General features: G+C 37.4%; 1 protein-coding gene across 1 annotated transcript in view; it reads right to left on the bottom strand.

Annotated features, from left to right (window-relative positions):
• The window catches only part of LOC122801316 (extracellular calcium-sensing receptor-like), a 243,731-nt gene that overhangs the window by 209,866 nt on the left and 19,421 nt on the right, over positions 1–14,444 (bottom strand). The gene's annotated exons all lie outside the window — the stretch shown is intronic.

Genomic DNA, 14,444 nt, shown 5'->3' with positions numbered 1-14,444 from the left:
CACTAAAATAGGATATAACCTCTGGTGATAGTTTCGTACCCTTGTTGTCTCGAGACAACTTACTGTTGGCATTTTGTCATTCCTACTTACTGGCTTTCCCACCTTTTGTCCCCCACCTTGCCTCCCTGGACATCTGTATGCTACATGGCCCCACTGGTTGCATTTAAAACATTTAACCCTAGGTCCTGGATGGGTACCTGGACTAGTGGCTTTCCCTGCTACTGGCAGATTCTGTTGGGGCAGTCTGGGCTGCCCACCATGGGTTCCATTAGACCCATGAGCAGCAATGGGGTGTCCTTTTCCTGTGCAGGGATGCCCTGCTTGCTAGGTATAGGTCTCCCTTTTTCCCTAACTCATCTACAGTAAGGCATTGTCTATCAGCTAACCAGATTCTCATGTCCTTAGGCAAAGTGCTAAGGGCTTGTTCCCTCACCAAAAGTTCTGCCAACCCTTCAAAAGTGTTGACCTGACATTCACTCACCCACCCATGAAAATAAGTGCTTAGTATAGCAATATATTCACACACACTTTCATCTGCCTTGCATCTATGCTCATGAAACTTTTTCCTTTTAGCTTCAGGTGTTAACTTAAAACATTCTAGCAAACAGTTTTTTACAACATTATAATTTAAGCAGTCATTATCAGACAGTTTGAAAAGAACAGTTACAGCTTTACCATGGAGTAAGGGGGTGAGGAACCATACCCAGAGTCCTTGGTCAACATCATACTGTTTACATACCCTCTCAAACATATGAATGAAACTATCAAAACTTTACTGACCTTTGTTGCTTCTGGGGTTTGGTTGCTCCATTCCCCATTACCTCCATAACTCTGGTGAAGAGTTAGCATCTCCTTTTCATGTTGCCTCTGCCTCTCCTTCTCCTCAGCTTCCAGACATAGCAGTTTCTCATCTTCTTCAGTCTCTAGATGCCTCAGTCTCTCTGCTGCCTCCATTTTCATATGCTTGGCCTCTAGCTCAAGTCCCTTTAACTCCAGATGGATTTTTAAGTCACCTCTAGAAAGGATCAGCTGTCCATTTTCTGAGTTGTACATCTTCATGGCCAGTCTGATCATCCTCCTGGTTACTATTCTCAGATGAAGCTGTGACTAAAGCTGCAATCATGTCTGCCTTAGTCAGATTGGCATGCACCAGTTCTTTAGCCTGGCACATCTCAGACAACTGCCTTCTTGTCAACTTGCCATACTCCTCTGCTGACATACTTGCCTGCTCTCCCTGACTAAGCTAACAAAAAATAAAATCAAATAAAACAATTGTGATATGAACTCGGAATTTTCACTGCATGGCTGATTAAGAGTACAAGCACCTTCAATGGTCACTGTATACAAGCTATAATAGTTCAATATCTACACCACTACAAACCAATTAATACATGATGTGGCTATCTCACCACTATCAACCAATTGATATGTGATGTGGTTTTCCCACCACTATTTACCAATTAACATGTGATGTGGCTATCCCACCACTGCCAGACAATTAATATGTGATGCCCCTGTGCTGGCCCAGTAATCAAGGAGCCTCATTCCTCACCACTAGTACCAGTGAGTGACATGTACATTGGAAGGATAACAAGTACACACACAATAAATTACAATTTCCCTCAAGAGCACACAGAGATAACAGTCAGTCTGCGGATGGTTTCTCTCTCTTTATCCAGATCCCCAATAAGACTCCCCACTGGCAAAGCTATAGGATTAAGATCTCAGACAAGTGGTCAAGCCAAAACCTCCAGCATCCTTTCTGTCCAAGCAGTGCTTTGTGTCCTTGCCCAAGTAGCTGACATACACACACACACACACACACACACACACACACACACACACACACACACACACACACACACACATACACACACACACACACACACACACACACACACAAATTATATTTGTTTCTTGAGGTGGAAATTTAAATTTTTATTTCTTCACTAACTGTACAAGTACTGTAAAGCGTATTATCCATTTTTGGATGATCATTTGATTATTTGGGAAGGTACATTTAACCCCTCTGTGGTACTTTATGAGTACATGCAAACAAGTACTGATTTTCTGTCTTTTACTTATCAACATGACTGTCAAAAAATTGCACATTTAGACGCTGAGTTATGCAAGGGGATAGGCGGCGAGTTTTCTACCTCAGTATACAGAAAACCTACCTATTGTAATTCTTTCCTGTTTTATACTAGCTGTCATCCCATGCACCAAAAAAGAGTCATTGTTAAGAGACAGCTTATTCAGGTGTCAAGATTGACCTCTGAGGAAATTATTTATCTGTCAGATTTCAACAAAGTTACAAAGATGTTTACTGAGAGGGGTTATCCCAACGACCTCCTGGAGCAAGTAAGTCACGAGGTGTGGCTTGGAAGACAAACTAAATTTGCACCAATTATTTTGCATGGACTTGAAGGTGTTAGAGAGTGTAAAGACACCACACTCCTCAACCAACAGACTAACATGGTCATACAATATACTCTTGATGTTACAAAATGGAGAAAATTATTAGAAGAAACTGGTGTAATCTGCAGTGGTGGTGCTGCGGTAGCATTGTCTCCTCACAGTAAGACGTCCTGTTCGATTCTCAGCTAGAGCGTCTTCTGTGTGGAGACATGCATGAATGGGCGTACCTTCGTTGAAGGTTGAGCATCAGGGCCGGCAACTCGAGACGTAAAAATCTACTGCCAATCATTAGCGGACCGGAGTTCTGCTGTGGCAACCCCTAACCTGGAAAAGCTGAAAGACACAACATTAGAAGAAACTGGTGTATTTTTGAATGTGATGATGCTACTAAGGCACTGTTTGATGAAAATGTTCGTTTCACTTATAGAAACAAATCTAACATGAAAATGTTACTCGAAAACTTTGGTAGTATTACCAAAGGAGTGCCAGTTACTAGAAAGTGTGGGTCATGCCATTTGTGTCCTTACATTAACACCAACTACACTGGTTTCTTAAAGGGAGTGCTGGGACAAATTGATGTTACTAATGTTTGTACTTGTAAGACATCTAGAGTTATATACATGGCTTCCTGTGAGGCATGTTCCGCTTTCTATATAGGCAAAACTAAAAATGCCTTTTCTAAGCGTATTTATTAGCACTTGTACAGTATTCAGAAAGGTGATTGTAAAAGTGCACTTGCAAGACGCTCTTTGACCTGTGAGAGATTTACAAAATTTACCTTTTTTGTATTAGAACAGGTGCAGAGATCTATTTACCGTGATGACTGGGAAAACAGGCTTCTGCACAAAGAAATGTGTTGGCAACTGAAATTTGATGCTTCAAATTTTCCAGGACTTAATGACAGTGTTTCTGTTATTAGTGAACTAAGGAGACCTTCTGTTGTTTAAGCCTTAGATACATGCCTTTATGGCATTAATTGAAGTTTGTCATTCATTGGTTGATGCTGGTGGGGGTGTGGGAGGTTCACTCACTATTTTAACTTGCTTTTTAGTTTGGTTTTCTACAGTTCTGAAGAAGTCTGGATAAGATGAAAGTGCTAAACTGTGGAGTTGTATGCTGTTTATATTAAAGAGTACTTTGGCTTTGGCTGTCTAACCGGTGATTTTTTTGTTTTTGTCTTGAAAAATACTATTGAGTTTTGACTATAATACTGTATGTATGACACCAATAAACAAAACTATTAAATTTAGATGTTGAATAGAAAAAATAAAAGCATTAGCTATTTTCATTCACTTGCCAAAAAGTAAGAACAGTGTACGTAAAAAGAGAGTCTTTGTCATCTTGCAAATTACATTTATTACACTGAAATAATATGACCAGTTCTTTTAAAAGCTTTATTGGGGTTGATAATCTTTGTTCTCTTATTGCTGAAGTATCTTTCACATCTGAAATACAGTTGAAATCACCTGCTATAATTAATTGCCCTTTAATATTATCTAAATTATATTTATGTATTTATTTTTATTTTTTTTTTTTATTTGTCCCATCTATGGAGTGCAATATAAAATGGCTAAGCTATAGATCCTATTTTGAAGTTGTAATATATTCATAATAAAATTACATTATTATACTTAAAAATAAACACTTTTGGCATAACAGTTTCATGTTTTCCAAAGTATTATAGCTATATTGAAGAATGAGAAAAATAAAATGGAATATCCCAATTTGGTTAGCTTATTATATTTTCTTCCAGTGAATGTCTTTCTTAATTTTCAACTCTTTGTATAGCCTGCTTAATTTCTGATCACTATTCAAGCCACTAATATTCAAAGATTAAATCGCTCAAAATAAAAGGAAATAATTTTTGAGAGATGGTGAAAAAATTCTAAAGAATAAAATATATATGTGATTAGTTTGCAACTCATAAGCTAAAAGATATAGACAAAAGAAACATTAGACATTATTTTTAACATAACTAATTGATAATGTAAGACATTGCCAAAAAAATACACACACACACAGATATATATATATATATATATATATATATATATATATATATATATATATATGGGTCTACTACACTAAACCGACAGTACACAATACCGACAATCACAACACCAACACCACAAGAACGAAACCGCAAAAACATGAAAGTTCGCATGCCTGACAAACTACAATCCCGACAATTAACAAAACAAAAAGTTTGCTATTCTGCACAACACACACACAACACAAGCCCACCAACAACCTAAAAACCTACACTACACCTTACACACAACTATCTATGCACTAACCCTAACCCAAACCCTAACCCTAAGGTCCGTCACTATCACACACTTACCTTACACGCACCCTAACCCTAAATCCCTCACTATCGCACACACACCTTACCTGCACCCTAACCCTAAATCCCTCACTATCGCACACTTACCGAGTCGCGCTCACACGTTTCCCATGTCGGTGTTTTTGATGTCGGGATTACAAGTTGTCAGTTATCTGCTCCGTTGGTCTTCTGACGTCAGTGATGTGATTGTCGATCTTCCGAGCTGTCGGTCTACCATAGGGAATCTATATATATATATATATATATATATATATATATATATATATATATATCAATACACTCACCCACTTGGAATGTATATGATCCCATAGGCTAATTATATTAAAGATTTAAGTAAACTTCCACTTATTTCCCACAGCAAAATTGTAAATAAATAAAGAGAACAGTATAACCATAAAAGACAGATTAACCACTAACTTACTAATTTAACCAAAAAAATGACTAGACAGTAAAAGTACAGTAATCTAATTCTCTAACTCAAACATGCTTACGTAAAAAAGGGGAGAAGGAGGAAAATGGATAATCTTTGACTCAGATTGCTACAATCATACAAGAAATTGTTCAAATACAGATCCTCAGAAAAAATGCTCCCACTTTAAACATTCTAAAGCATCTGCTCCCAGAGTGGTTTGAGCCATGCTTTGTACTTAGTGGATGTTTTCTGCTGATTACTCTGCTATGGTGCAAACATGGAGTCAGTAAATATAAGTAAAAGAAGAAACAGAGATGAAGTTCTCCAAATAGAGGCTGCAGGAGGAGCTCCTGCAAACAAAAATGTTTTAGCGACTTTCCCCAACCATTCAGTAGCTGTGTATTCATGGAGTTTTTCTTATGTGGAATGTGTCTAAAGTCTGATTTCAACTTCCTGTAATGGACCCCCAAACAATACATCTTATTTAAATGTATTAATGTTCATATATAACTAGACACTATAGAAGAACAAACCCAAGAGACCAAGTGTCACAACTTCCAAGCTATTTGATATTTAAGTAAATAAAATTATCTTTTTATTGAATCTTTTTTAAATCTTTATGTCTCACTTATGTCATATATGCTACATGAGCACAACTTCATATATATTTAATTTTGAAAGATTGAAATACAGAAACATAGTTTAATTATCATTATAGCATCTAGACATACAATAATGCATGCTAAACACTTACAAAAAAAAGATGTATATCAATGTGGGATCATTTTAAAAGCAATAATTATACCACTGAACACCCATTGATGTGTTGATTAGGAAATGCTTTGACTATTTGCTCGTAACGCATCTCCTGTTAAGATAAAGTAAGTAAAGAAAACAAAAAACAGAAAAAGAGAAGTAAAAAAAAAACTTATCTAGAACATATGTTAGGATAGTTGTAAGTATAATGCCGCATTCAGAAATAATATCAATCCATAATCCCTTTTTCATATTTTTTCACACGGGGTTAAGGTAGAATAGACATTATTGTCATTTGAATATTAATGTGGGCATTAATGCAGAAATGATTACTCCTAAGAAATGACACAGACCTATTAAAACATGGAAACTGTGTTAGATAAATATATAAAATAATGGATTTCTTTACATTTTGTTTAATTAATCAAAGCATGACAACGCTGGGTCAATATTAGAAATGAATATCAAATAGTGGTATAAAACATTTACATGGGTGAAGATAATTACAATTTAATTGTTTCCACAAAAAAAAAAATGTTAAGAAGCCTGTACACTTTGAATGAAATAGTTTTTAAATTTAAACTATAAAAAATTCAACAAATTGACGATAAAATACCAAATAAAATGTTATGTTTGCTTAAAGAACTAAACAACTAGTGTGCTGCTAATAAAGATTGTTAACATTTTTTCTTATCATTAATCATTTTAGGCTTGCATTTCTAGTACAGAGAGCAGTTTTCCAGAATTCTGCTTCAGCATGTCTCTTTAATGAAGAATATACCCAGTCCATTGAAAGAACATCAGTATTTTACTTTTATTTTAATGAAAGAATCTACCAAACTATAATCCATATTTCCCAGTGGGCAAAGTATTTGTATGCTAGTTAAAAAAAAGAAGCTGAGCTTTTGTATTCTTAAGAGTTTTAAATGATGGCTAACACACTCTTTTTCAATTTTCAAGGTTCTGGGAAGAACTTAATCTTCAACTTAGTCGTAACTAATGTTAAAGACAGGTGTCTACAAGTCACAATTCTTCCCAGTCACCCTACTGACCAGTGACCATTACTTTCACACTGATCATTTAAAAAAAAAAGTTGCCACCCTAAAAAAATCATAACAGATAGATGCATCAGAGATTCTAAAAATGAATCACTATACACATTGCTACAAACAATAGATTGGGAACCATTTTACATCCGTATAAACCCTAATCTGACTCTGAATTATTTTGAAACCCAACTATACTTGATATATTATACACGATTCCTTATTCCCCATAATCTAAAGTTATTAGAGCTCAAATCTGCCCATGGATTAAGACTGAATTAAAAACACAAATAACCTGAGATAAATCTTCTGTATCAAGTATACACTGAATAAAGAAGAGCTACTAGAACTGCTGCATATGCCACTAAATTTACATTCCTAAGGTCTAGACAACACACCTTATCCAAGTCATCCAAACAATTCTGGCAAGAAATAAATAAACCAACTAGCCTGAGCACAAACAGTTGTCCATGGATCCATTAGCCACAAAGAGGCAAAAAAAACTGCTACAGAATATAGATAAAATCTCAGGCATTAAATCCAGCATCATGCACCCATCCTTCCTATGAATGGGAGCAGAATTCATAAAAAAATTCCCTGACTCATATTTTCAATCTCTCACTAACACCTGGGACCTCCCTAGACTCAATAAAACATGCAGTTATTTTACCTTTCCCTAAAGTCTCCATCCTAAAGAAATACAAAATCTATAGACTTATTTATAAACTATTTCCAAAATCTTTGAAAAAATCCCCTACTATAAAATGTTGAACCTTTGCAGCCAACAACAACATGGCTTGTGCAATGAATTCATCACCATGATAGCTTCATATACAACCACTTACTCCATCTATTACAACATGAATGATGGTTTGCTGGTGGGAGGCTTTTTATAGACAGGACCAGAGCATTTGAAGCTGTAAGTCATACTACCCTACTAAACAAACTCACTAGTTTCAGTTTTGAGCTTAGCACCATAAACTGGTTTAGAGGTTACTTAGCTGATAGGTCCTTCCAAGTCTACTTCCATAAAAGTCTATTTGACACTGCTACAGTCAATACTGGTATACCAAAGGGCTCCATGTCCAGTCCACTATTCTTTTTCATATTCACAAATGGCATAACAAACTCCTTACTTTATGTAGTCATGTATACAAATGGCATCCTGCTAACTGAATCTGCTAAATCACGCCCCAAGATACAACTGAAACTGCAAAACAGCTTCTTCCTGCTAAGTGAGTGGGCATACAGGAATAGAATTCTGATTATCCCAGAAAAGTACAGTCTCATGAGTGTTTCCATCATTGAGAAATGTGTTACTCTACCCTTCATTACAATTAAGGATGTCATGGCCTGATCTTAGACCCTTTGTCTCACTTTCACAAAACACACTGACATGATCATTAGCTAAATCCTCACACAACTGAAACTTTGTTACAAAATCTCCCATCTTCTTTCCCCTAACAAATGAAAAGCTGCTGCTAAGAATGCATGTATCCCTAAGTAAGAATATGGTCTCCCACTTCTTGCCCTGCAGTCTGACCTTAACCCTCACATAAAGCAAATGGCCATGAACAAAATCTGCAGATTTGCTCTTAGCCACCTTCTGCAAACACCACTGTGATCTAATACGAGTATTCATTCCCTAGCAGACCATCATTTCTGTTTAGCTTGATGTTATTTAAAACATTATGCCCTGACAATACCAACCAATATTTATTAAGCTGACTTTCAAGATAGAGACCTATTAATTTAGACAAAACTTTAACAGCACATCCACCTTACTCTAACCAAAATATAAAACAACCATCAGAGAAAAGGCTTTAACTAAACTAGGTCCATCTATATAGAACCAGTTTTCAGCAAATATGGTAAAAGAGGAAATTCTGAGTTGTTTTCAAACTGAACTGAAGGAACATGTCCAAGAAAAGCAAAATGTTTATTCTTTAAAGATGCAGGCTGACAAGTCTCACTCTTCGTTTGTACTCAATGCACCAATTTAAAATGTATATAGCTATACTTATTTGCTCTGGTGTAACTCACAACACAGGTATACACATTTGTCTTCTATGTATTACTCACTGCTGTATATATCTGCTATTATTATATGCCATTTTGTATTTGGCTTGTTGCCCTTAGAAGTCTGAATCATGGCTAAAAAGCATCAAAGGAACAGCCCAACTACCCACTCAACAAATAGTAATTATTGGATAAACATTGCCCCATTTTATTTGACTAAAACCAGTATTCACAGGGGCATTTCTCCAAGTTGTTTTTGCAAATAAGTCTTTGTCCAAAAAGGAAAAAACCTTGAAAATAGTTGTTCTGAATAGTGCATTTGATTTATAAGGTGGTTGCTGCCTCTACACCATAAAAAAGCCTTCTTAGAGAACCAATATTGTGGATTTCCAAACTGTAAGAAATGCCACAATGTAATTCCAGCCTAATCTCTTTTTTTCCCATGGGAGACCAAAAATCCTTATGTTATTCCTTCTAGATCTATATTCTCGGTCTTCTGACTTGTATAATAACTCACTATTTTGTTTCATGACAAATTCTGCCTTAATCTCTGCTTTCTTGAATGAATTTTCTATATCTTTTATTTTCTCATCCCATTGCACTTAACTCTTAAGAAAATCAATTTATTGGGTAAAATGTCCTTGAGAATTGTCCATCATGCTTTAGAATTCCTCTATGTTGCAAGTGTACTGTAACTTATGCCCCTGTTCCATACATACACATGACCCTGACATATATGTGTGTTTATACCTTGAGTATCTGTATACTGTCAATTTGGTGTATGTACGTATATATATGGTATAGTCTCTTACCTGTAGTGTATGTACACATCATCAAGGTTGTACTCCTACCTACAGTGTATGTACATAATCTGAGCTTTATGCACGTCTTCATAGTGTGTGTGTGTGTGTGTGTGTGTGTGTGTGTGTGTGTGTGTGTGTGTGTGTGTGTGTGTGTGTGTGTGTGTGTGTGTGTGTATGTGATGTGTGTGAGTGTGTACTTCCCCTGTGTAGTGTCTACACATCCATGATGTGTATACACTTGCCCTTGGTGTTTCTGTGTATAATATATACATACTTGTTCCTGTGGAATGTGTACTTGTAGCCTGTTTGGGGTTATACGCACCCCCAGTGTTGTGTGCACATATATTCTCGGTGTATGTCACCATTGTCTGTAAATATTTGTGTGGACATGTACTCATATTATGTGAAACTACACCCATGTAGTCATCCAAAATAGATTAATATGGGGTTACTATCTAGGTTGACTGTTCCACTACTACAAGTTTCCTACGTATGGATAGATTCAAACCGAGCACTCTTAGATGTGCTCCATGATTTCATCAGAAAAGTGTACAGTGCAAATCCCCATCACATAAGTATACAGTACAATGGTCTTCAGCAATGGCCACACTGAACCTGTCTATCAGCTGAGTCTGTGTGTGCAAATGTCTATCACACAGTATATGGTACACTTCTATTAGTAGGATCTGCAGTTTACTTATCCAAAATAGAGTATATAACAGTAAATGTCCATCAGCACAATATACTGGTCCACAGCACAGTGTACAGTACATCCATCTATAGAGAGGTTTACATTGCACCTATCTATCAGCAGATGAGTGTACACTGCACCCGTCCAGAGCAGGGTCTTTATACAGCTGTCCAAAGTAGACTCTGCACTACATCGGCACACAACAAGGTCTTCATACACCTGTCAATAATAGACTCTGCACTACACTTATCCACAGCAGGGTCTCCAAACACCTTTTCACATGTGTCTTAAAATGCACCTGTCCAAAGCAGGGTCTGTATTGTAGCTGTCCACAGCATGGTGCCCTGCACCTGTTCACAGGGGAATGTGACAAGCAATAGATTCTCAAATGAGTCAGACCACAGGCAGCAAAAACTACTAAAGTCTACAAGAAGAAGAATGAAACATGTCACTGTAAAGCAGCTGTTACAAAAACTGCAAATGCAGGTATGGGAATAGGTGCCTTCTGGCTATACCACCCATAGCACAGCACATGATCCTTGCTTTCAGTAAGTCAGCCCCCAGTTCTGGTGATAACCCGCAGACATAACAACAGATATGACTGATATTGCAGGCCATGTGGCAGCCCAGATGACTAGCAACTTAGGATGGTGTACAGAGGAAATTGTAGCACCAGGCAAGAGGGCAACATCTATCTATGTGTAAAAATCCAAACAAAGATGATATGACTAGTTGTAAAAGAATACATGTATGTGTGTGTGTGTATAGATAAATATATATATATATATATATATATATATATATATATATATATATCTGGGATCCGTACAGATGCTCGACTGTACCTTTCACGAATCCTAATTTAGTGAGCATACTTGCGCAAAAGTACTGTTCACCGAAGCAGCACTTTTGCATAAGTATGCTTGTTGTTCCGGTCATACTACGGTGCGGTAAGGGAAAATTCCCTTTTATTCACTGTAGTGCGACCTCGGTGTGAGAATATTAAAGTAGGGGGTGGGGTGGGGGGGTGAGGGGGGGCTTGCCCCCCTGCATTCAAGTAGATTTAGTGGGGGATTTTTTGTTTTTTTTTTAAACGTACTTTTACAAAAGCGCTTTCGTTAAAGTGTGTTCGTTGGTTATGGATTTGGGCTTTTGAACTTTCGTTCAAAAGTCCTAGATCTATATATATATATATATATATATATATATATATATATATATATATATATATACATTTTTTCATTTTTTTTTTTTATTTTACATTTGTTTACCGGGATAATCCGACTGGATATATGTCCATTTTTAGCGGAGGCCCAGGGAGAAAAGCTCCAAGTTAGTAGATTACATTACATTAGTAACATTTACAAATTAACATAGTTTACAGTCTTCAGTAAGGTTACAAACATTTATAGAACATGGTAGGCAACTGAGAGTTCCACACAGATAAGGACTTTATCCTGTAACGAGCTCTAGATATGCCACAAAGCAAAGTCATAAACATTTTAGAGTCAAATGACAGATTTAATTAGGCAAGATATCCAATACCAAGGGCTGGGTGTTAGTCAGATTTTGAACATGGACATTGCCAGTGCATTTGAAAGTGTAGTTTGAGGCTTTTTTTGAATTGGGTTAGAGAGGGCTGGAGAGTAAGTTCAGTAGGTAGAGAGTTCCACATTTTGCCTACATAGTTGGCAAATAGAGAGTCACCAGCCACATTTATGCTTTTGGTTGTTTGAATCAATAGTTTGTCAGCAGAGCGCAGTGACCTCAGGTTGCTGTAGGGATTAATGATCTTGTTTACTGCTGGTGTCTTATCGGGGTGGTTTAGAACTTTGTGGGCTATTATAAGTTGGTTGTATTGGAGAAGACTAGTCCATTCAAGCCAACCCAGTTGAGTTAAGTTGATACAGCGGTGGGTCCTAAAGCTTGTACCTGTAGCAAATCTAGCAATATGGTTGTAACAGCTTGCAAGTTTGCTAAGAGTGGTTTTATTCAAGTTAGTGAAAAGGGGGGAGGCATAGAGAAGGGTAGGCAGTAAGTGGGAGAGAGCGATAGAAGTTCTTGCAAATGTAGTGAGGAAAGGTTTGATCCTATAGAGGGAGCCCATTTTTTTGTTGATGGCTTTGATGGTTTGATTGACATGGGTATCATATTTTAGGGTATTGTCGACTGTGACCCCTAGGAGTTTGGTGTGAACATCTGGGCATGTAAGTGAGCCATTATTGGATCTTATGGTAAAGAATGGTGAAGAGAACTTACAGGTGGGAGAAAAAATTATCAGCTTAGTTTTGTTGGGGTTTAAAATAAGCTGACGGTTTGCGAACCATTTTTCAACATCATTGAAAGTATTCTGGGTTAGAGTCCTCAGCTCAGTTGAGGAGGAGGCTGCAATGATTAAAGTGGAGTCATCCACGTATTGGATGCAAGCAGCCTTGGGAGTGATTGTGGGTAGGTCATTGATAAAAACTGAGAAGAGAAGTGGTCCTAGTATGGAGCCTTAGGGGACTCCTAGTGTGATGGGTAGACAAGTGGATAGTGTATTCTGCCATAATACTGCTTGTTGTCTGTCAGACAGATAAGATTGGAACCATTTAATTGCACAGTTATTTAGTGACAGTTTCTTCAGGGTATGGATAAGTAGTTGGTGGTTGAACATATCAAAGGCCTTAGAGAGATCTAGGAAGAGAGCTGAGGTAAGTTTGTTATTGTTTCAGTTGAGGTTAATGGAACTAGAGAAGGATAGGAGGGCTGAGGTGGTGCTGTGGTTTGGCCTAAAGCCATGCTGAGAGTAGGCTATATATATATATATATATATATATATATATATATATATATATATACCCATGAAAAGCAGGTAAAGGAAAAATTATACATGGTATGTAAACAGAAATCTTGAAATCTTGAATGTGAAAGACAGATGGATAGGATGGAGCATGGACAGCAGATTGCAGAGGCCAGCTACTCATTGGGTGTTCGAAATCAATTCTTCAAGGAGAGAGTTGTGAAACAGAAGAATAGACTACCACTACTTGAGAGTAAATCCATGGAGAAAATCAAAACAGCATGGGACAAACTGAGAAGATTTGAAGGGGAGGAAAGGAGGAGGGAGTCTAGATTGCTGAATGCATAAATGGGAAGAATTGATTTATTTACTGTCTCCTTCTGTCATAAACAAATATAGTGTAATGTAATCTAGGTCATGAATCCAGTCATCATCTATATTGTAATTCTGTCTTTCCAACATCAGACAGACATTCCTAGTAAGAGTGATGTTAGACATAAAAAATGAGGGCTTTTGTTACTCACCATGTAGTTTAGATGAGAAATGGTGATGCGTTTTCCTGAAAACTGGGTATGTTCATTTCAAAAACTCTCCACAAAATACTTTAGCAGTGGGCCAGTTCTGTTTTTTTGCCTCTCTGCACCTGCAGAATATCTGTCTGGTCACTGCAGCTCTGTCCCATCATTCCTAACTGTTTGATAGACACCTATGAAATCCTGCAGCATGACCATTATACAGGCAGCAATTAGGAGATCTTTTTGCTATTCAGTCTAATACATCCTCAGTCTGCTGTAAGTGCTCCATGGATAGACGTGCACTGCACTATTCAGTCTAATACATCCCCAGTTTGCTGTAAGTGCTCCATGGATAGACGTGCACTGCGCTATTCAGTCTAATACATCCCCAGTCTGCTGTAAGTGCTCCATGGATAGACATGCACTGCGCTATTCAGTCTAATATAGCCCCAGTCTGCTGTAAGTGCTCCATGGATAGACATGCACTGGGCTACTCAGTATAATATATCCCCAGTCTGCTGTAAGTGCTCCATGGATAGACGTGCACTGGGCTACTCAGTCTAATACATCCCCCATCTGCTGTAAGTGCTCCATGGATAGACATGCACTGGGCTACTCAGTCTAATACATCCCCCGTCTGCTATAAGTGGTACGT

The sequence above is a fragment of the Protopterus annectens genome, chromosome 4.part1 (genome assembly GCF_019279795.1).
Source record: "Protopterus annectens isolate FY-2018-M chromosome 4.part1, PAN1.0, whole genome shotgun sequence".
In the NCBI taxonomy this organism is placed as follows: Eukaryota; Metazoa; Chordata; order Ceratodontiformes; family Protopteridae; genus Protopterus; species Protopterus annectens.
This window is presented reverse-complemented; position numbering and strand designations above follow the sequence as displayed.